This window comes from Lampetra planeri, chromosome 14 (genome assembly GCF_965212315.1).
Source record: "Lampetra planeri chromosome 14, kcLamPlan1.2.h2, whole genome shotgun sequence".
NCBI lineage: Eukaryota > Metazoa > Chordata > Hyperoartia > Petromyzontiformes > Petromyzontidae > Lampetra > Lampetra planeri.
This window is the reverse complement of record NC_136120.1, coordinates 842,675-864,363: the sequence shown is the minus strand read 5'-3', so window position 1 is coordinate 864,363 and position 21,689 is coordinate 842,675. Positions and strand designations below refer to the sequence as shown.

Sequence of the window (21,689 nt, the reverse complement as noted above, 5' to 3'; positions counted from 1 at the left end):
ACGCGACGGTCAATGGTATAGTGTATAGCATATTGTATAGTAATAAATAGTATAAAATTGTAATGTTTAATACAATTGTAGGACTTGAAATCACGTGCCACACGTTCTGTTGCTAGGCAAGCGAGCAGAGTACAGTGGGAGCATCTGAGGACACGGTTGTTGTTGTCGTGGCATTAAGGGGGGGTCGTTAAGAGACACGACAGGTGTTAGGGGTGACTGAGGACGCAGGCCGGTGATTGGTCAGGAGGGTGAGTGGTTAATGACCGACGCCGCCCTAGGGGCGAGTAGCAAAGCGGGGGATGAGATAATTGATTGGGACTGATTGGTGCGGGGATATAGGGCACAGCATAACGGCGAGACGGGAGTCTTGGTTGGGATTGAAGCTGGAGCGGTTGGTGCCTGGGAGAGAGATGGAGCAGCAGTGAGCAGGGATAGGAACGATAAGGATAGAGGGAACACAGTGTACGGTAGAGTGGATAGAGAGAACACAGTGTACGGTTAGCAGTGGATAGAGAGAACACAGTGTACGGTAGCAGTGGATAGAGAGAACGCAGTGCACGGTAGTAGTGGATAGAGAGAATACAGTGTACGGTAGAAACGGGGAGACATGGAGTGTTGTTAATGGCGAGTTGTGCATCGGAGCGAACGGAGAGACACGTAGTGATGATGAGGAGGTGTGAACTCTACGCGTGAATAAACGAGATGAGAAAGACAACGAGAGTACGAGTCCTACTACTGGTGTTTGAAGTGATTGAAAGAACTACGCCGATATGTCAAAGAAAGTTATGAAGGAGAAGACCTTGCCGGCGGCATCGTCGGCCGACAGCAGCAATGGGGACGTGATACCTCCATCAGGAGTGGAGGCTCCCGCTTCCCCGGAGGACGCGACTGATGGGGCGCCGCCGTGTGATGAGGGTGACCCGAACGACGAAAATGAGCCGAGCCCGCCTCACATATGGAGAGCTACGCTGGCGGCGTGGGAGGTCAGGATGGCGGCGCTCACGCAAGAATTTGAACAATTTATGCAGACGGTACGGGAGGCACCGACGGGATCGAATCAGCGGCCGCACGACCTCGTTACATCTGCGGGGGCCAGCGGCGTGGCTGGATCTCCCGATTGCGCTAGGTGCACAGCTGGACGCTGTGGAGGAGCCAGAATCGCTGCCTTCGAGCATGCCACACCGACTGCACGTGGAACACTTCGAGGTTACAGTCGGCGACTGGACGGCGTTTACACGACGATTTCGGGCAGCGTATGAGTCGCTCGGGTGGATGGAAGCTGAAGTGCTACGGGCCCTGCCAATGGCCTTGGACAACGACGCGCTGGCGACGTTCTACGGCCTCCCTCGGGGGGTTCACTTGTCGTTGTCAGGGATATTCACGGCGATGCAGGACATTTATGAACCTCGATCGGTCGCCAAGCGCAAGTTTCAGTTGAAACGACGAGCAGTGGGAGAATCTCCCCTCGCGTATCGCAGTGCGCTATTGACCCTCGGCCAAGCGGCTTACCCGGCAATGAATGAGGCTGCCCTTGATTCCTTGGCCCAGGAGAAGCTGTTGCAGATGGCGAAGGAGCTACGAGTCGTCCTCTCACTTCCCAGCGACAGCGACGACGACGGGTCATCTTTGCAGATTGCAAGGAACAACCAGGTCAACCTGGATCATCGCGACGAGCCATCGGCGGTGCCACCACAGCCCCTGGTGGTGGGCGTCGGGGCGGATGGAGGCCTACCGGAGTGGAAGCCGACGTCGCTGAAGGCAGCGGCCGCACGACCGCTGTTGGACCCACCCCGCCGCTCGGGGATGGGCGGACGTGGCGGTCCGCTGACGTGCTACGAGTGCGGGCATCGAGGACACTTCGCACGGGACTGCTGGAGACGGAGAGGCGTCTTCCCGCGATCATCACGAGCCTACAACCGGGGATTTTACCCAGCGCAGGATTATCAGGCGAGTCGCGACACATGCAATACACGACAGTATCCTACACCTCACCCATCCGCAACACCATACACTGTTGATATCCCTTCGTATGATGCACAGGGGAATGCTGTATGGGGTGCGTTGGCTCATCATGTTTTGGGAGCCGCGCTGGGTTCGTCGGATGTGATGGCGCTTGTTCAAGGGGTTCAGGTTCGAGTCATTGTCGATACGGGGGCTTAGGCGACACTTATTTCCTTGCAAACTTCCGATTATTACCAACCTCGCCACATGTTTTGGAACCTGTGGATGGGCCATGTATAGCGGCAAATGGAGGCAGCTTGGGAATTTTGGGTCGAATACTTGCAACGATACAAGTCGGGGAGGTGTGCGTAACTGGATACATTTTGGTTTCATCTGTTTTGGCTGTACCTTGTTTGTTAGGCACGGATTTTTTGCAAAAGATGCCAATTAAGATTTCGATTGAGAAGGGACGATTGGAATTGCCATCTGGGAAGTGCCTAAAATTCTTGGGAACTCCGTCTAAATTTGCTCGTGTCAACGCTGTGGTTCAGGCGGTGGATAGCCGCACGGTGCGCGTTCTGCCTGCGACGCAGATGCTTGTGCCGTTAAGGTTGATACAAGGGCTGTCAGTGGGTAACTTGGAGGAAGGCATTCTGTTGTCGCCCTCAAATGCCGTGGCACGAATGCCCTCTTTGGTGGGTGCTTTTACGATGGTGCCGGCGACGGCTGAACCGTTCATTCAGATTGTGAACACGGGACACGAGCCGGTCGTTATTCAAGAGGGGACTACGTTGGCGCACGCGTTGGTCGCGCGGGGTTCGGAAGGAGATGCGTGTTTGGCAACTGGGGGTGGTGACACGCTGCCACGGGTGGAGGAGGAACCGAGCTGGTTTCGCGATTTGTATCAATGCAACGACGATTTGACACCCGAGCAGCGGACGCGGTTAAGGAAATTACTTTGGGAATTCAGGGACGTTTTTAGCTCAGGAAAGTTTGATGTCGGTCGCACGACCTTATTGTGACATCACATTGATACTAGTGATGCGCCCCCAATTCGATTGAATCCTCACCGTGTGAGCCCGCTGGAAAAGGATTGCAATCTGAAAACGGTTGACGAGATGTTGCAACAGAATATCGTCTCCCCTTCTTCCAGCCCATGGGGAGCTCCGATCGTATTGGTTAAAAAACGAGATGGTTCTCCACGATTTTGTGTGGATTACCGCAAATTGAATAAGGTTTCAGTGGTGGATGCATACCCGCTCCCGCGCATTGACGACTCATTGGACGCATTGTCCGGTGCAAAGTTTTTTCCCACTTTGGATCTCTTGTCTGGCTTTTGGGAATTGCCTTTGGACGAGGAATCTAAACCGAAGACGGCCTTCCGCACGCCGCAAGGGTTGTTCCAATTGAATGTGCTACCAATGGGGCTGCACTCCATGCCAGCCACCTTTCAAAGATTGATGGAACTTGTTTTGTCTGGATTGCAGTGGGAGTCATGTTTGATATATCTTGACGACGTCATCGTGTTCAGTAAGGATTTTGAGGGACATTTGCAGCGGCTACGGGCTGTGTTTGGCAGGGTGCGGGATGACAATTTGAAATTTAAACCCCAAAAATGCCATTTGTTGAGAACGTCTGTTAAATACTTGGGGCATGTGGTCAGTGAAGCGGGGGTCGCCACAGACCCGGAGAAAACCAGTTGTGTACGTGCATGGCCAGTACCTAAGACAGTGTCGGAAGTACGTAGCTTTGTGGGATTTGCATCATACTACCGTCGATTTGTTAAAAACTTTGCCACAATTGCGAGGCCGCTGCACAAGCTGACTGCTAAAGGTAAGAAGTTTCTGTAGGGGTGACGAGGAACAGCGTTCGTTTGAAACGCTCCGGGACGCTTTGGCGGACGCACCGCCGCTCGGATATCCAAATTTTGCGGAAATGTTTATTTTGGACACCGATGCCAGTGATACGGGCATAGGCGCTGTATTGTCGCAAACGATTGACGGAGTTGAAAGGGTCGTTGCGTATGGCAGCTGTGTACTGTCCCTGGCAGAGCAAAGATATTGTGTAACACGCAGGGAATTGTTGGCGATTGTAAACTTTGTGCAGCTGTATCGACCATACTTGTACGGGTGGCAATTTTTGGTCCGCACCGACCACGCGGCACTCCAGTACTCCTTGCGGATCGATCAACCCTCGGGCCAAATGGCCCGCTGGCTTGAGGTCCTGCAGGGATACTCATTCACGGTCCAGCACAGGAAAGGGACGCGTCATGTTAACACTGATGCTCTGTCCCGATTGCCTCAATCATCGGGCTTGTGTAGATGCTCCGAGGGATCGCTGCGCTGTGGGCCGCCGCTGCAGGGCATTCCAGCCATGGCCGCTGCAGCCGATTCAGACCGGGTTGACGAAGCACCGGCTATAGAGCCTGGGTTGCTGGGATTGTCACGGGATCGTTGGGCGCGCTTGCAGGTGGACGATCCTTCGCTTACCAAAATGAGGCTTCGGGCCTCTCGTTCCAAACAGTCGGATGATCGGGCCTTTCTTCGACTCGTTGACGACCTCCTGGTCAGATGGGATGTCGTCTTGCAGAAGTTTTGTATTGTGGTACCACTATGTTTGAGAGGGGAACTTATTCACGACACGCACGAGCGATTGATGCACTTGGGGGAGAAGAAAACGGCTTTGACTCTGAGTAACGATTTCTATTGGTCGGGATTACAGAATGATGTTCATTTGTATGTTAAGGCTTGTCACGAGTGCGCACGGCGGAAGGCGCCAGCACAGCCATATCGGGTACCATTGCAATCGATACGTGTTTCGCGGGTGAACGAGATTGTAGCCCTTGATATTCTGGGACCATTCCCCGTTACCCCGCGGGGTCACAAATACCTGCTTGTGGGGGTCGAGTACCTCACTCGGTGGCCTATGGCATGGCCGTTAGCGGACGAATTGGCAGGATCGATAGTGGAGGCCTTCCTGCAGGGTTCCCTTTTTGACAAAGGTGCCCCGGAGCACCTGCTTACAGACCAGGGTAAAAAAATGTCATCCCGCCTATTGAAGGAAGTGTGTGACACATTGGGTAAAAAGAAAATTCAGACATCCCCATACCACCCACAAACTGACGGGATGGTCGAGCGTCTTCATCGAACATTGACGTCTATGTTGTGCCAACAGGTTAATTCGACTCAGACAGACTGGGATCTCCATGTCCCGGCGGCCTTGGCCACTTATAAATTAACCCCACACGATTCAACAGGGTATTCACCCTTCTATTTGATGTATGGTCGTGAACCAGAAGCCCCGGCCTTGGTCAGGCTGGGGGTGAAATCTAAAGGAAAGTCGCCAACGGTGCCTGTCCCCATGCGTGATGCATTGGATCGGTTGAAAGAGGCCAGGGAGGCCTCGCTGGGAAATACGGAACTAAGGCAGGCAGCTAATGAGCGCCTGCAAGGTACACAGCCTCCACGTGAACCATGGCAGGTGGAGGACAAGGCCTGGTTACATTGTCCGATGGTGCCGGTAGGCACATCACCGAAATTCCATCGGCCCTGGCAGGGGCCCGTTGAGATTGTGGAAGTTCGTCGGGATCAGAGTGTGAGGATTCGATACGGTCGCCGATTATGGCACATTCACCCGTCGCGCTTGAAGAGATATGTGGTGCCTTATGATGCGTCATCTCCCATCCCGGAACGGCCTGTATTGGATGTGTCTGACGAGCGTACTGTGCGGCGACGGAAGGACGCACCTCAGCAGTCTACCCCCCGTGTGTCTGCAGGATCACCATTTTTGAGTCAGGGGACACCCCGGGACACACGAGGTCACGTTAGGGTCTCATCGGGGAATGGCCGGTGTAACGACGTGGGGCGCACGTTTTGGGCAGGACGCTGCCCCGCACCTACGGACAGAGATGCCCTGCCCCCTGTTCAGTCGAGCCGGGGTGACGGACCGGCTGCGGGAACCCGCTCAAGACGATTGACTTTTTCTTAAAACTTTGGGAGTTGGGGATTGTGTACATTCTGTTGTATATTGTGTTTTCCTTGTATGCTGTGTTTCCGCGTGACGCGTTGTGCTTAGCCGGGACGGCTAACTTTTTTCAACAGGGGGGGGGGGGTGATGTAGGACTTGAAATCACGCGCCACGCGTTTTGTTGCTAGGCAAGCGAGCAGAGTACAGTGGAAGCATCTGAGGACATAGTTGTTGTTGTCGTGGCATTAAGGGGGGGGGGGTCGTTAAGAGACGTGACAGGTGTTAGGGGTGACTGAGGACGCAGGCCGGTGATTGGTCAGGAGGGTGAGTGGTTAATGACCGATGCCGGCCTGGTGGCAATAACATGGTCACGTGAGGCTGGGGGCCTGGGGGCGAGTAGCAAAGCGAGGGATGAGATAATTGATTGGGACTGATTGGTGCAGGATATAGGGCACAGCGTAATGGAGAGACGGGAGTCTTGGTTTGGATTGGAGCTGGAGCGGTTGGTGCCCAGGAGAGAGACGGAGCAGCAGTGAGCAGGGTTAGGTACGATAAGGATAGAGAGAACACAGTGTACGGTAGAGTGGATAGAGAGAACACAGTGTACGGTTAGCAGTGGATAGAGAGAACACAGTGTACGGTAGCAGTGGATAGAGAGAACGCAGTGTACGGTAGCAGTGGATAGAGAGAACGCAGTGCACGGTAGTAGTAGATAGAGAGAATACAGTGTACGGTAGAAACGGGAAGACATGGAGTGCTGTTAATGGCGAGTAGTGCATCGGAGAGAATGGAGAGACACGGAGCGATGATGAGGAGGTGTGAACTCTACACGTGAATAAACGAGACGAGAAAGACAACGAGATTACGAGTCCTACACAATGTAAAAGGTAATATAGAGTTTGTAATTGTATAGTGAATATACAGCAGTGTGATATACAGTAGGGCGGATAGAATAATACATAGTGTAATATTACACTATGTATTATTCTAAGGGAAAGGGTGGTTTATAGTAATACAGTATATAATTTAATGTTGGGTTTGTCTATGGCAGCATATAGTACGGGGTAGACCCGTGTGATGTAAGGAAAAAAGTTTAGCTGGAAGCATATTTTATTTTTTGCGACGTAGAATTGTAATATATTACTTACTGTTAGTAGCTAAGCTTATTGGAGAGTATATTTAGTATACTGATGATACTATGTAGTTTATACTTTAGTTTTTTACGTGGTTGTTTAGTTACTGCAGCTACATACTATTAACATTCCTTCCCTTTATTAATGCTACCCCTATCCCCTCCCTTTGATGCTGCTAATCCTGCATAATGCACGGGCATAATATGTATTGGAAACCCCCCGCCCACCTCAAAGTAGTACTAATCACATATCTGCATTTCCCATAAATATGCTAAATTCCTCTTGATATGCAAATTATTTTGTCAAGGCGCTCTTCCCCTTCCAACCCAGCTTAAATATACGCTCCAAGCGTGGTGGTGTTTCAATCAGACGCTGTCTCCCCGACAGACTTGGACTTCACCTGAGGACGGCTGCTTGCGTTGTAGCCAAAACGTCGTGAGAATAATTTTATTGTGTTTTATTTGTATTATTTTATTATTTCCCTTCTACGTGACTTTACCGAAAGAAACAAGAAGATGAATCTCTGCAGTCACGAAAGCTTTAAATCGAAAAAGAAAATAACTTTTTTAATTATATATTTTAAAAATGTTCCCTGACCGGGAATCAAACCCGGGCCGCGGAGAGCGCCGAATCCTAACCACTAGACCACCAGGAAAGCTGGTTGAGATGTCGCCACATGTCCTGCTGTCCTGGCACCTCCAACACCGGGAGAGTTGATGGTGCATTGGAATCGGTTCACGAGATTTACGTGGAATTGTGAGACCATAAGAGTGAAAGATACTAAGAGGAAGCATCGAAATATGTCAATGGGAGAGTAGTGCAGGGGAAACTTGCAGCAGAGCAAATAATCAATTTCTTGCAAAGAATACAATGCCAGTGAGTGGAAAACCGTCTGAAAGTCACCGTAAACGTGAACACAATCAGTTAAGATCCGAAATGGTTTATTACGTCTTTCCAATGATTGCTAAGCCAGAATCCATCTTCTCGGTTGAAATTGTCTCTGTGCTTGTATATGTGGATCGCCTCGTGAACGAATCTCTCATGGTAGCCAGATGGATTGCAGATAACCTCTGTCTTGGAGAAGTCAATATCATGTGAGCCCACTGAATTGTAACAGTGATCTGCCACGGCTGAGGTGTTTGTCCTACCGTGTTTCAAGTCTGCTTTATGTTCACGGATGCGGTCCGAGACATGTCGTTTGGTTTCTCCAATGTAACTGCTACCACAGAGGCAACTTAGTTTGTAGACGCCAGGGTACTGTATGTCTGGAACCACATCTTTTACAGACGGGACCAGATCACGGATTTTATGTACTGTGTTGAATCGGACCTGGATCTTGTGTTTTATCAGGATTTTGGAGATCTTTTTTGTGACCCCAGCAATGTAGGTTAAGGTGATGGTCTTGAAAGGCTCCTCAACAGGATCCTTCTTGATGGTTGGAGTGATGGCTTTGCGGATTGTGTAGTAGGAGTAGCCATTAGCCTTAAGAGCTTGGGGTACGTGTTTGAGTTCACTGGCAATGTGTTCCTGGTCGGAGATGCATTGGGCTCTATGGTATAGAGTCTTGATGAGGGAATTCTTCTGGGATGGATGGTGGTGGGAATCCGGTTTTAGATAAACATTCGTATGGGTGGCTTTCCTGTAGACAGTGTGACTCATTGAACCATCAGGTCTCCTTTTAATTAGGACATCCTACGGCCTTTCACTGGAAAAAGACAGAGGCCTTTCACTGGAAAAAGACAGAGTTTCTCTGCAAGCCATCTGGCTACCATGAGAGATTCGTTCATGAGGCGATCCACATATACAAACACAGAGACAATTTCAACCGAGAAGATGGATTCTGGCTTAGCAATCATTGGAAAGACGTAATAAACCATTTCGGATCTTAACTGATTGTGTTCACGTTTACGGTGACTTTCAGACCGCTTTCCACTCACTGGCATTGTATTCTTTGCAGGGAATGGATTCTTTTCTCTGCTGCAAGTTCCCCACACTACTCTCCCATTGACATATTTTGTTGCTTCCTCTTAGTATCTTTCACACGACGGTCAATGGTACAGTCTATAATAACAAATAGTATAAAATTGATATGCTTAATACAATGTACAAAGTAATATATAGTATCGTAATTGTATAGTGAATATACAGCAGTGTAATATACATTAGGGTGGGTAGAATAATGCATGGTGTAATATTACAATGTATAAAGTTTAGGGTGGTTAATAGCAATACAGTATATAATTTAATGTTGGGTTTGCCTATGGCAGTATATAGTATGGTGAAAACTCGTGTGATGTAAAAGAATAAAGTTTAGATGGAAGCATATTATATTTTTTACGACGTAGAATTGTAATGTATTACTTACTGTTAGTAACTCAGCTTATTGTAGAGTATAGTTAGTATGCTGATGATACTATGTCGTTTATACTTTAGTTGTTTACGTGGTGGTTTTAGTTACTACAGCTACATACTATTAACACTCCTTCCCTTTATTAATGCTACCCCTATCCCCTCCCTTTGATGCTGCTAATCCTGCATAATGCACGGGAATAAGTTGTACTAATCACAAACCTGCATTTCCCATATCCCCTCCCTTTGATGCTGCTCATCCTGCATAATGTACGGGCATAAGTAGTACTAATCACATACCTGCATTTCCTATAAATATGCTAAATTCCTCGTGATATGCAAATTCCTTTGTCAAGGCGCTCTTCCCCCTCCAAACCAGCTTAAAAATACCCTGCCAAGCCTGGTGGTGTTCATTCAGACGTTGTCTTTCTGACAGACCTGCTCTTCATCTGAGGACGGCTAATTGCGTTGTGGCCGAAACGTCGTGAGAATTATTTTATTATGTTTTATTTTTATTCTTTTATTATTTCCATTCTACGTGACTTTACCGAAAGAATCAAGAAGATGAATCCCTGCAGTCATGAAAGCTTTAAATCGAAATCTAACAACTTCCCTGGTGGTTTGGTGATTAAAATTCGAAGCTCTCAATGCTGCGGTCTGAGTTCAGTTCCCGGTCACGGAATGAGGCTCTTGGTGTCTCTTTTAAAGCAGTTACACTTTTCCGTAAAGAAGAAAATAACTTTTTTCATTATTTATAAAAAAAAAATGTTCCCTGACCCGGAATGGAACCATGGCCGCGGCGGTGAGAGTGCCGAATCCTAACCACTAGACCACCAGGGAAGCTGGTTGAGGTGTCTCCACATGTCCTGCTGTCCTGGCACCTCCAACACCGGTAGCTCGCTCGAGAGTTGATGGAGCAATGGAATCTGTTCACGGGATTGACTGTGGAATCGTGATACCGTAAGAGATGGCGACTGCCTGGGAAAACCTTCGGTCAGCAGTAGAAGTTCAAGCCTGGTGATAATGCGGGACAGCAGGACACGTGGAGGCGCAATCACCAATTTCCCTGGTGTGGCAACTGGTTAGGTTTTGGCGCTCCCTCTGCCCCCGCTCGGGATCGAATCCCCGTAAGGGAAATAGTATTTTGGTTTCATTTTAAAAGCAGTTCCACGAATGCCTGAATTGAAAGTATTTATATTATTGATTTATTCGGTAAAGTCACGTAAATAGAAATAAAAAGCAAACAAAATACAAAGGACAATATTTTTTCAAAGTAACAAAACTAAAAAATGAATGGAAAATCATAAAAGCAAAAAAACATACAATAAAAAAATACGAAGACAAAATTAAAAATCAATTGAAAACGATTAAAGCAAAAAACCTTCGAATTTTTTATTCTATTTAACTCTTTTTATTGTTGGTTATTTTCTTTCATAATTTTCAATGCATTTTTATCTTCATTTTATCTTTATTCTTTTTAATAGCATTTTTTTTTATTTTTTGTTTTCAATTTACGTGACTTTACCTAACGAACCAAGAATATGAATTCCTGCAGTCACGAAAGTTTTAAGTAAAAAAATAGTTAACTTTTTTATTTACGTAAAAAGTGTTCTTTTACAGGGATTCTCACGCAGGCTGCTGCGGTGAAATGGCAAATCCTAACCACTAGACTACCAGTGAAGCTGTTGGAGGTGCCTCCACGTGTCTTGCAATCCTGGCACCTCCAACACCGGGAGCTCGCTCGAGAGTTGATGGTGCATTGAAATCTGTTCACGAGATTTACGTGGAATCGTGAGACCATAAGAGATGGCGACTGCCTGGGGAATACTTCAGTCAGCAATCGAAGATCAAGCCTGGTGATGATGCGGGACAGCAGGACACGTGGAGGTACATCTAACAACTTCCCTGGTGGTCTGGTGATTAAAATTCGAAGCTCTCAGTGCTGCGGTCTGGGTTCAGTTCCAGGTCACGGAATGAGGCTCTTGGTGTCTTTTTTAAAGGAGTTAAACTTTTCCGTAAAGAAGAAAATAACTTTTTTTATTGTTTACGAAAATGTGTTCCCTGACCGGGAATCGAACCCGGGCCGCGGCGGTGAGAGCGCCGAATCCTAACCACTAGACCACCAGGGAAGCTGGTTGAGGTGTCTCCACATGTCCTGCTGTCCTGGCACCTCCAACACCGAGAGCTCGCTTGAGTGTTGATGGAGCAATGGAATCTGTTCACGGGATTGACTGTGGAATCGTGATACCGTAAGAGATGGCGACTGCCTGGGAAAACCTTCGGTCAGCAGTAGAAGTTCAAGCCTGGTGATAATGCGGGAAAACAGGACACGTGGCGGCACAATCACCAATTTCGCTGGTGTGGCAACTGGTTAGGTTTTGGCGCTCCCTCCGCCCCAGCTCGGGATCGAATCCCCGTAAGGGAAATAGTATTTTGGTTTCATTTTCAAAGCAGTTCCACGAATGCCTGAATTAAAAATATTCATAGTATTGATTAATTCGGTAAAGTCACGTAAATAGAAATAAAAAGTAAACAAAATACTAATGTTTTTTTTTAAGTAACAAAAATAAAAAATGAATGGAAAATCATTAAAGCAAAAAACCTTCGCATTTTTAATTTTATTTAACTCTTTTTATTATTGGGTTTTTTCTTTCATAATTTTCAATGCATTTTTATCTTTATTTTATTTTTATTCTTTTTAATTGCATTTTTATTATTTTTTGTTTTTTTTATGTACATGACTTTACCTAACGAACCAAGAATGTGAATTCCTGCAGTCACGAAAGTTTTAAGTAAAAAAATAGTTAACTTTTTTTATTTACGTAAAAAGTGTTCTTTGACAGGGATTCTTACCCAGGCCGCTGAGGTGAAATGGCAAATCCTAACCACTAGACTACCAGTGAAGCTGTTGGAGGTGCCTCCACGTGTCCTGCTATCCTGGCACCTCCAACACCGGGAGCTCGCTCGAGAGTTGATGGTGCATTGGAATCTGTTCACGAGATTTACGTGGAATCGTGAGACCATAAGAGATGGCGACTGCCTGGGGAACACTTCAGTCAGCAATCGAAGATCAAGCATGGTGATGATGCGGGACAGCAGGACACGTGGAGGTACATCTAACAACTTCCCTGGTGGTCTGGTGATTAAAATTCGAAGCTCTCAGTGCTGCGGTCTGGGTTCAGTTCCCGGTCACGGAATGAGGCTCTTGGTGTCTTTTTTAAAGGAGTTAAACTTTTCCGTAAAGAAGAAAATAACTTTTTTATTGTTTATGAAAAAGTGTTCCCTGACCGGGAATCGAACCCGGGCCGCGGCGGTGAGAGCGCCGAAGCCTAACCACTAGACCACCAGGGAAGCTGGTTGAGGTGTCTCCACATGTCCTGCTGTCCTGGCACCTCCAACACCGAGAGCTCGCTTGAGTGTTGATGGAGCAATGGAATCTGTTCACGGGATTGACTGTGGAATCGTGATACCGTAAGAGATGGCGACTGCCTGGGAAAACCTTCGGTCAGCAGTAGAAGTTCAAGCCTGGTGATAATGCGGGAAAACAGGACACGTGGCGGCACAATCACCACTTTCGCTGGTGTGGCAACTGGTTAGGTTTTGGCGCTCCCTCCGCCCCCGCTCGGGATCGAATCCCCGTAAGGGAAATAGTATTTTGGTTTCATTTTCAAAGCAGTTCCACGAATGCCTGAATTAAAAATATTCATAGTATTGATTAATTCGGTAAAGTCACGTAAATAGAAATAAAAAGTAAACAAAATACTAATGTTTTTTTTAAGTACCAAAAATAAAAAAATGAATGGAAAATCATAAAAGCAAAAAACCAAACAATAAAAAAATACGAAGACAAAATTTAAAATCAATTGAAAATAATTAAAACAAAAAACATTCGCATTTTTAATTTTATTTAACTCTTTTTATTGTGGGTTTTTTTCTTTCATAATTTTCAATGCATTTTTATCTTTATTTTACTTTTATTCTTTTTAATTGCATTTTTTATTATTTTTGTTTTTTATTTACGTGACTTTACCTAACGAACCAAGAATATGAATTCCTGCAGTCACGAAAGTTTTAAGTAAAAAAATAGTTAACGTTTTTATTTACGTAAAAAGTGTTCTTTGACAGGGATTTTTACCCAGGCCGCTGCGGTGAAATGGGAAATCCTAACCACTAGACTACCAATGAAGCTGTTGGAGGTGCCTCCACGTGTCCTGCTATCCTGGCACCTCCAACACCGGGAGCTCGCTCGAAAGTTGATAGTGCATTGGAATCTGTTCACGAGATTTACGTGGAATCGTGAGACCATAAGTGATGGCCACTGCCTGGGGAACACTTCAGTCAGCAATCGAAGATCAAGCCTGGTGATGATGCGGGACAGCAGTACAACTTATTGGTTCTTTCGGTAAAGTCACGTAGAATGGAAATATTAAAATAATAAAAATAAAACATAATAAAATAATTCTCACGACGTTTCGGCCACAACGCAAGCAACCATCCTCAGGTGAAGAACAGGTCTGTCAGACAGACAGCGTCTGAATGAACACCACCATGCTTGGCAGCATATATTTAAGCTGGGTTGGAGGGGGAAGAGCACCTTGAAAAAGGAATTTGCATATCAAGAGAAATGTAGCATATTCATGGGAAATGCAGGTATGTGATTAGTGCTACTTATGCCCGTGCATTATGCAGGATTAGCAGCATCAAAGGGAGGGGATATGGGAAATGCAGGTATGTGATTAGTACTACTTATGCCCGTGCATTATGCAGGATTAGCAACATCAAAGGGAGGGGATATGGGAAATGCAGGTATGTGATTAGTACTACTTATGCCCGTGCATTATGCAGGATTAGCAGCATCAAAGGGAGGGGATAGGGGTAGCATTAATAAAGGGAAGGAGTGTTAATAGTATGTAGCTGCAGTAACTAAAACCACCACGTAAACAACTAAAGTATAAACTACGTAGTATCATCAGTATACTAAATATACTCTACAATAAGCTGAGTTACTAACAGTAAATAATACATTACAATTCTATGTCGTAAAAAATATAATATGCTTCCATCTAAACTTTATTCATTTACATCACACGAGTTTTCACCATACTATATACTGCCATAGGCAAACCCAACATTAAATTATATACTGTATTGCTATAAACCACCCTAAACTTTATACATTGTAATATTACACCATGTATTATTCTACCCACCCTAATGTATATCACACTGCTGTATATTCACTATACAATTACGATACTATATATTACTTTGTACATTGTATTAAGCATATCAATTTTATACTATTTGTTATTATAGACTGTACCATTGACCGTCGTGTGAAAGATACTAAGAGGAAGCAACAAAATATGTCAATGGGAGAGTAGTGTGGGGAACTTGCAGCACAGCAAAGAATCCATTCCCTGCAAAGAATACAATGCCAGTGAGTGGAAAGCGGTCTGAAAGTCACCGTAAACGTGAACACAATCAGTTAAGATCCGAAATGGTTTATTACGTCCTTCCAATTGTAATAAAATACTCGGACGCTTCTCTCTGTCCTGTGTCCTTTATTTGGGTTTGATCTCTTTCCCTCACGGTACTCCCCTATATACTCTCCACCCCGCAGCCCCAGGCTGCTGTCGCTCCCGTAGCCCACACTCTGCAGCCCCAGGCTGCTGTCGCGCCGTGCAGACCCCTACTGCCGACTCCTCCCTTGCAGACCCGCTGCTCTCTGCAGCCTCCTCGCTGCTCCTCCTGCCCCCGGGCCGGTCACCGTTGGCCGACGGTGCCGATCCTCCTGGCTTGGGTGTGTGGCGACCTCACCACTCTCTCTCACCCTTCGCCCTGCGTGGCCTCTCACTTCTCATAGTCCCCGATCACTCCCGACTGCTTCCGGTTATCCCCCTTATAGACCGTTACCCTCTCCCCCACGTGACGTAACTCCTCCCCCCATGACGTCACTTCCGGAAGGTCGTTTACGCCCGCATTACACAATGATTGCTAAGCCAGAATCCATCTTCTCGGTTGAAATTGTTTCTGTGCTTGTATATGTGGATCGCCTCGTGAACGAATCTCTCATGGTAGCCAGATGGCTTGCAGAGAACCTCTGTCTTGGAGAAGTCAATATCATGTGAGCCCACTGAATTGTAACAGAGATCTGCCACGGCTGAGGTGTTTGTCCTACCGTGTTTCAAGTCTGCTTTATGTTCACGGATGAGGTCCGAGACATGTCGTTTGGTTTCACCAATGTAACTGCTACCACAGAGGCAACTTAGTTTGTAGACGCCAGGGTACTGTATGTCTGGAACCACATCTTTTACAGACGGGACCAGATCACGGATTTTATGTACTGTGTTGAATCGGACCTGGATCTTGTGTTTTATCAGGATTTTGGAGATCTTTTTTGTGACCCCAGCAATGTAGGTTAAGGTGATGGTCTTGAAAGGCTCCTCAACAGGATCCTTCTTGATGGTTGGAGTGATGGCTTTGCGGATTGTGTAGTAGGAGTAGCCATTAGCCTTAAGAGCTTGGGGTACGTGTTTGAGTTCACTGGCAATGTGTTCCTCGTCGGAGATGCATTGGGCTCTATGGTATAGAGACTTGATGAGGGAATTCTTCTGGGATGGATGGTGGTGGGAATCCGGTTTTAGGTAAACATTCGTATGGGTGGCTTTCCTGTAGACAGTGTGACTCATTGAACCATCAGGTCTCCTTTTAATTCGGACATCCTACGGCCTTTCACTGGAAAAAGACAGAGGCCTTTCACTGGAAAAAGACAGAGTTTCTCTGCAAGCCATCTGGCTACCATGAGAGATTCGTTCATGAGGCGATCCACATATACAAACACAGAGACAATTTCAACCGAGAAGATGGATTCTGGCTTAGCAATCATTGGAAGGATGTAATAAACCATTTCGGATCTTAACTGATTGTGTTCACGTTTACGGTGACTTTCAGACGGTTTTCCACTCACTGGCATTGTATTCTTTGCAGGAAATGGATTATTTGCTCTGCTGCAAGTTTCCCCTGCACTACTCTCCCATTGACATATTTCATTGCTTCCTCTTAGTATCTTTCACACGACGGTCAATGGTACAGTGTATAATAACAAATAGTATCAAATTTATATGCTTAATACAATGTGCAAAGTAATATATAGTATCGTAATTGTATAGTGAATATACAGCAGTGTGATATACCTTAGGGTGGGTAGAATAATACATGGTGAAATATTACAATGCATAATGTTTAGGGTGGTTCATGGCGATACAGTATATAATTTAATGTTGGGTTTGTCTATGGCAGTATATAGTACAGTGTAGACTCGTGTGATGTAAGGGAATAAAGTTTAGATGGAAGCATATTATATGTTTTACGACGTAGAATTGTAATGTATTACTTACTGTTAGTAACTCAGCTTATTGTAGAGTATAGTTAGTATGCTGATGATACTATGTCGTTTATACTTTAGTTGTTTACGTGGTGGTTTTAGTTACTACAGCTACATACTATTAACACTCCTTCCCTTTATTAATGCTACCCCTATCCCCTCCCTTTGATGCTGCTAATCCTGCATAATGCACGGGAATAAGTTGTACTAATCACAAACCTGCATTTCCCATATCCCCTCCCTTTGATGATGCTCATCCTGCATAATGCACGGGCATAAGTAGTACTAATCACATACCTGCATTTCCTATAAATATGCTAAATTCCTCGTGATATGCAAATTCCTTTGTCAAGGCGCTCTTCCCCCTCCAAACCAGCTTAAAAATACGCTGCCAAGCCTGGTGGTGTTCATTCAGACGCTGTCTTTCTGACAGACCTGCTCTTCATCTGAGGACGGCTGCTTGCGTTGTGGCCGAAACGTCGTGAGAATTATTTTATTATGTTTTATTTTTATTATTTTATTATTTCCATTCTACGTGACTTTACCGAAAGAATCAAGAAGATGAATCCCTGCAGTCATGAAAGCTTTAAATCGAAATCTAACAACTTCCCTGGTGGTTTGGTGATTAAAATTCGAAGCTCTCAATGCTGCGGTCTGAGTTCAGTTCCCGGTCACGGAATGAGGCTCTTGGTGTCTCTTTTAAAGCAGTTACACTTTTCCGTAAAGAAGAAAATAACTTTTTTCATTATTTATTAAAAAAAAAAATGTTCTCTGACCCGGAATGGAACCATGGCCGCGGCGGTGAGAGTGCCGAATCCTAACCACTAGACCACCAGGGAAGCTGGTTGAGGTGTCTCCACATGTCCTGCTGTCCTGGCACCTCCAACACCTGGAGCTCGCTCGAGAGTTGATGGAGCAATGGAATCTGTTCACGGGATTGACTGTGGAATCGTGATACCGTAAGAGATGGCGACTGCCTGGGAAAACCTTCGGTCAGCAGTAGAAGTTCAAGCCTGGTGATAATGCGGGACAGCAGGACACGTGGAGGCGCAATCACCAATTTCCCTGGTGTGGCAACTGGTTAGGTTTTGGCGCTCCCTCTGCCCCCGCTCGGGATCGAATCCCCGTAAGGGAAATAGTATTTTGGTTTCATTTTAAAAGCAGTTCCACGAATGCCTGAATTGAAAGTATTTATATTATTGATTTATTCGGTAAAGTCACGTAAATAGAAATAAAAAGCAAACAAAATACAAAGGACAATATTTTTTCAAAGTAACAAAACTAAAAAATGAATGGAAAATCATAAAAGCAAAAAACCATGCAATAAAAAAAATACGAAGACAAAATAAAAATCAATTGAAAACGATAAAAGCAAATTTTTATTTTTTATTTTATTTAACTCTTTTTATTGTTGGTTATTTTCTTTCATAATTTTCAATGCATTTTTATCTTTATTTTATCGTTATTCTTTTTAATTGCATTTTTTATTATTATTTCTTTCTATTTACGTGACTTCACCTGACGAACCAAGAATATGAATTCCTGCAGTCACGAAAGTTTTAAGTAAAAAAATAGTTAACTTTTTTATTTACGTAAAAAGTGTTCTTTTACAGGGATTCTCACCCAGGCTGCTGCGGTGAAATGCTAAATCCTAACCACTAGACTACCAGTGAAGCTGTTGGAGGTGCCTCCACGTGTCTTGCAATCCTGGCACCTCCAACACCGGGAGCTCGCTCGAGAGTTGATGGTGCAATGGAATCTGTTCAAGAGATTTACGTGGAATCGTGAGACCATAAGAGATGGCGACTGCCTGGGGAACACTTCAGTCAGCAATCGAAGATCAAGCCTGGTGATGATGCGGGACAGCAGGACACGTGGAGGTACATCTAACAACTTCCCTGGTGGTCTGGTGATTAAAATTCGAAGCTCTCAGTGCTGCGGTCTGGGTTCAGTTCCCGGTCACGGAATGAGGCTCTTGGTGTCTTTTTTAAAGGAGTTAAACTTTTCCGTAAAGAAGAAAATAACTTTTTTTATTGTTTATGAAAAAGTGTTCCCTGACCGGGAATCGAACCCGGGCCGCGGCGGTGAGAGCGCCGAATCCTAACCACTAGAACACCAGGTAAGCTGGTTGAGGTGTCTCCACATGTCCTGCTGTCCTGGCACCTCCAACACCGAGAGCTCGCTTGAGAGTTGATGGAGCAATGGAATCTGTTCACGGGATTGACTGTGGAATCGTGATACCGTAAGAGATGGCGACTGCCTGGGAAAACCTTCGGTCAGCAGTAGAAGTTCAAGCCTGGTGATAATGCGGGAAAACAGGACACGTGGAGGCACAATCACCAATTTCGCTGGTGTGGCAACTGGTTAGGTTTTGGCGCTCCCTCCGCCCCCGCGCGGGATCGAATCCCCGTAAGGGAAATAGTATTTTGGTTTCATTTTCAAAGCAGTTCCACGAATGCCTGAATTAAAAATATTCATAGTATTGATTAATTCGGTAAAGTCACGTAAATAGAAATAAAAAGTAAACAAAATACTAATGTTTTTTTTTAAGTAACAAAAATAAAAAAATGAATGGAAAATCATAAAAGCAAAACACCAAACAATAAAAAAATACGAAGACAAAATTTAAAATCAATTGAAAATAATTAAAACAAAAGACCTTCGCATTTTTAATTGTATTTAACTCTTTTTATTGTTGGTTTTTTTCTTTCATAATTTTCAATGCATTTTTATCTTTATTTTATTTTTATTCTTTTTAATTGCATTTTTTATTATTTTTGTTTTTTTATTTACGTGACTTTACCTAACGAACCAAGAATATGAATTCCTGCAGTCACGAAAGTTTTAAGTAAAAAAATAGTTAACGTTTTTATTTACGTAAAAAGTGTTCTTTGACAGGGATTCTTACCAAGGCCGCTGCGGTGAAATGGGAAATCCTAACCACTAGACTACCAATGAAGCTGTTGGAGGTGCCTCCACGTGTCCTGCTATCCTGGCACCTCCAACACCGGGAGCTCGCTCGAAAGTTGATGGTGCATTGGAATCTGTTCACGAGATTTACGTGGAATCGTGAGACCATAAGTGATGGCGACTGCCTGGGGAACACTTCAGTCAGCAATCGAAGATCAAGCCTGGTGATGATGCGGTACAGCAGTACAACTTCTTGGTTCTTTCGGTAAAGTCACGTAGAATGGAAATATTAAAATAATAAAAATAAAACATGATAAAATAATTCTCACGACGTTTCGGCCACAACGCAAGCAACCATCCTCAGGTGAAGAACAGGTCTGTCAGACAGACAGAGTCTGAATGAACACCACCAGGCTTGGCAGCGTATATTTAAGCTGGGTTGGAGGGGGAAGAGCGCCTTGACAAAGGAATTTGCATATCAAGAGGAATTTAGCATATTCATGGGAAATGCAGGTATGTGATTAGTGCTACTTATGCCCGTGCATTATGCAGGATTAGCAGCATCAAAATGAGGGGATATGGGAAATGCAGGTATGTGATTAGTACTACTTATGCCCGTGCATTATGCAGGATTAGCAACATCAAAGCGAGGGGATATGGGAAATGCAGGTTTGTGATTAGTACAACTTATTCCCGTGCATTATGCAGGATTAGCAGCATCAAAGGGAGGGGATAGGGGTAGCATTAATAAAAGGAAGGAGGGTTAATAGTATGTAGCTGCAGTAACTAAAACCACCACGTAAACAACTAAAGTATAAACTACGTAGTATCATCAGTATACTAAATATACTCTACAATAGGCTGAGTTACTAACAGTAAATAATACATTACAATTCTATGTCGTAAAAAATATAATATGCTTCCATCTAAACTTTATTCATTTACATCACACGAGTTTTCACCATACTATATACTGCCATAGGCAAACCCAACACTAAATTAAATACTGTATTGCTATAAACCACCCTAAACCTTATACATTGTAATATTACACCATGTATTATTCTACCCACCCTAATGTATATCACACTGCTGTATATTCACTATACAATTACGATACTATATATTACTTTGTACATTGTATTAAGCATATCAATTTTATACTATTTGTTATTATAGACTGTACCATTGACCTTCGTGTGAAAGATACTAAGAGGAAGCAACAAAATATGTCAATGGGAGAGTAGTGTGGGGAACTTGCAGCACAGCAAAGAATCCATTTCCTGCAAAGAATACAATGCCAGTGAGTGGAAAGCGGTCTGAAAGTCACCGTAAACGTGAACACAATCAGTTAAGATCCGAAATGGTTTATTACGTCCTTCCAATTGTAATAAAAGACTCGGACGCTTCTCTCTGTCCTGTGTCCTTTATTTGGGTTTGATCTCTTTCCCTCACGGTACTCCCCTATATACTCTCCACCCCGCAGCCCCAGGCTGCTGTCGCTCCCGTAGCCCACACTCTGCAGCCCCAGGCTGCTGTCGCGCCGTGCAGACCCCTGCTGCCGACTCCTCCCTTGCAGACCCGCTGCTTTCTGCAGCCTCCTCGCTGCTCCTCCTGCCCCCGGGCCGGTCACCGTTGGCCGACGGTGCCGATCCTCCTGGCTTGGGTGTGTGGCGACCTCGCCACACTCTCTCACCCTTCGCCCTGCGTGGCCTCTCACTTCTCCTAGTCCCCGATCACTCCCGACTGCTTCCGGTTATCCCCCTTATAGACCGTTACCCTCTCCCCCACGTGACGTAACTCCTCCCCCCATGACGTCACTTCCGTAAGGTCGTTTACGCCCGCATTACACAATGATTGCTAAGCCAGAATCCATCTTCTCGGTTGAAATTGTCTCTGTGCTTGTATATGTGGATCGCCTCGTGAACGAATCTCTCATGGTAGCCAGATGGCTTGCAGAGAACCTCTGTCTTGGAGAAGTCAATATCATGTGAGCCCACTGA

General features: G+C 45.3%; 2 non-coding genes across 2 annotated transcripts; both read right to left on the bottom strand.

The window, feature by feature from the left end:
• Positions 1-11,446: 11,446 nt before the first annotated feature.
• Positions 11,447-11,518, bottom strand: TRNAE-CUC (transfer RNA glutamic acid (anticodon CUC)). Its single transcript has one exon. It is a non-coding gene; the product is annotated as a tRNA-Glu (tRNA).
• A 1,150-nt stretch (positions 11,519-12,668) lies between these two features.
• Positions 12,669-12,740, bottom strand: TRNAE-CUC (transfer RNA glutamic acid (anticodon CUC)). Its single transcript has one exon. It is a non-coding gene; the product is annotated as a tRNA-Glu (tRNA).
• Positions 12,741-21,689: the final 8,949 nt, after the last annotated feature.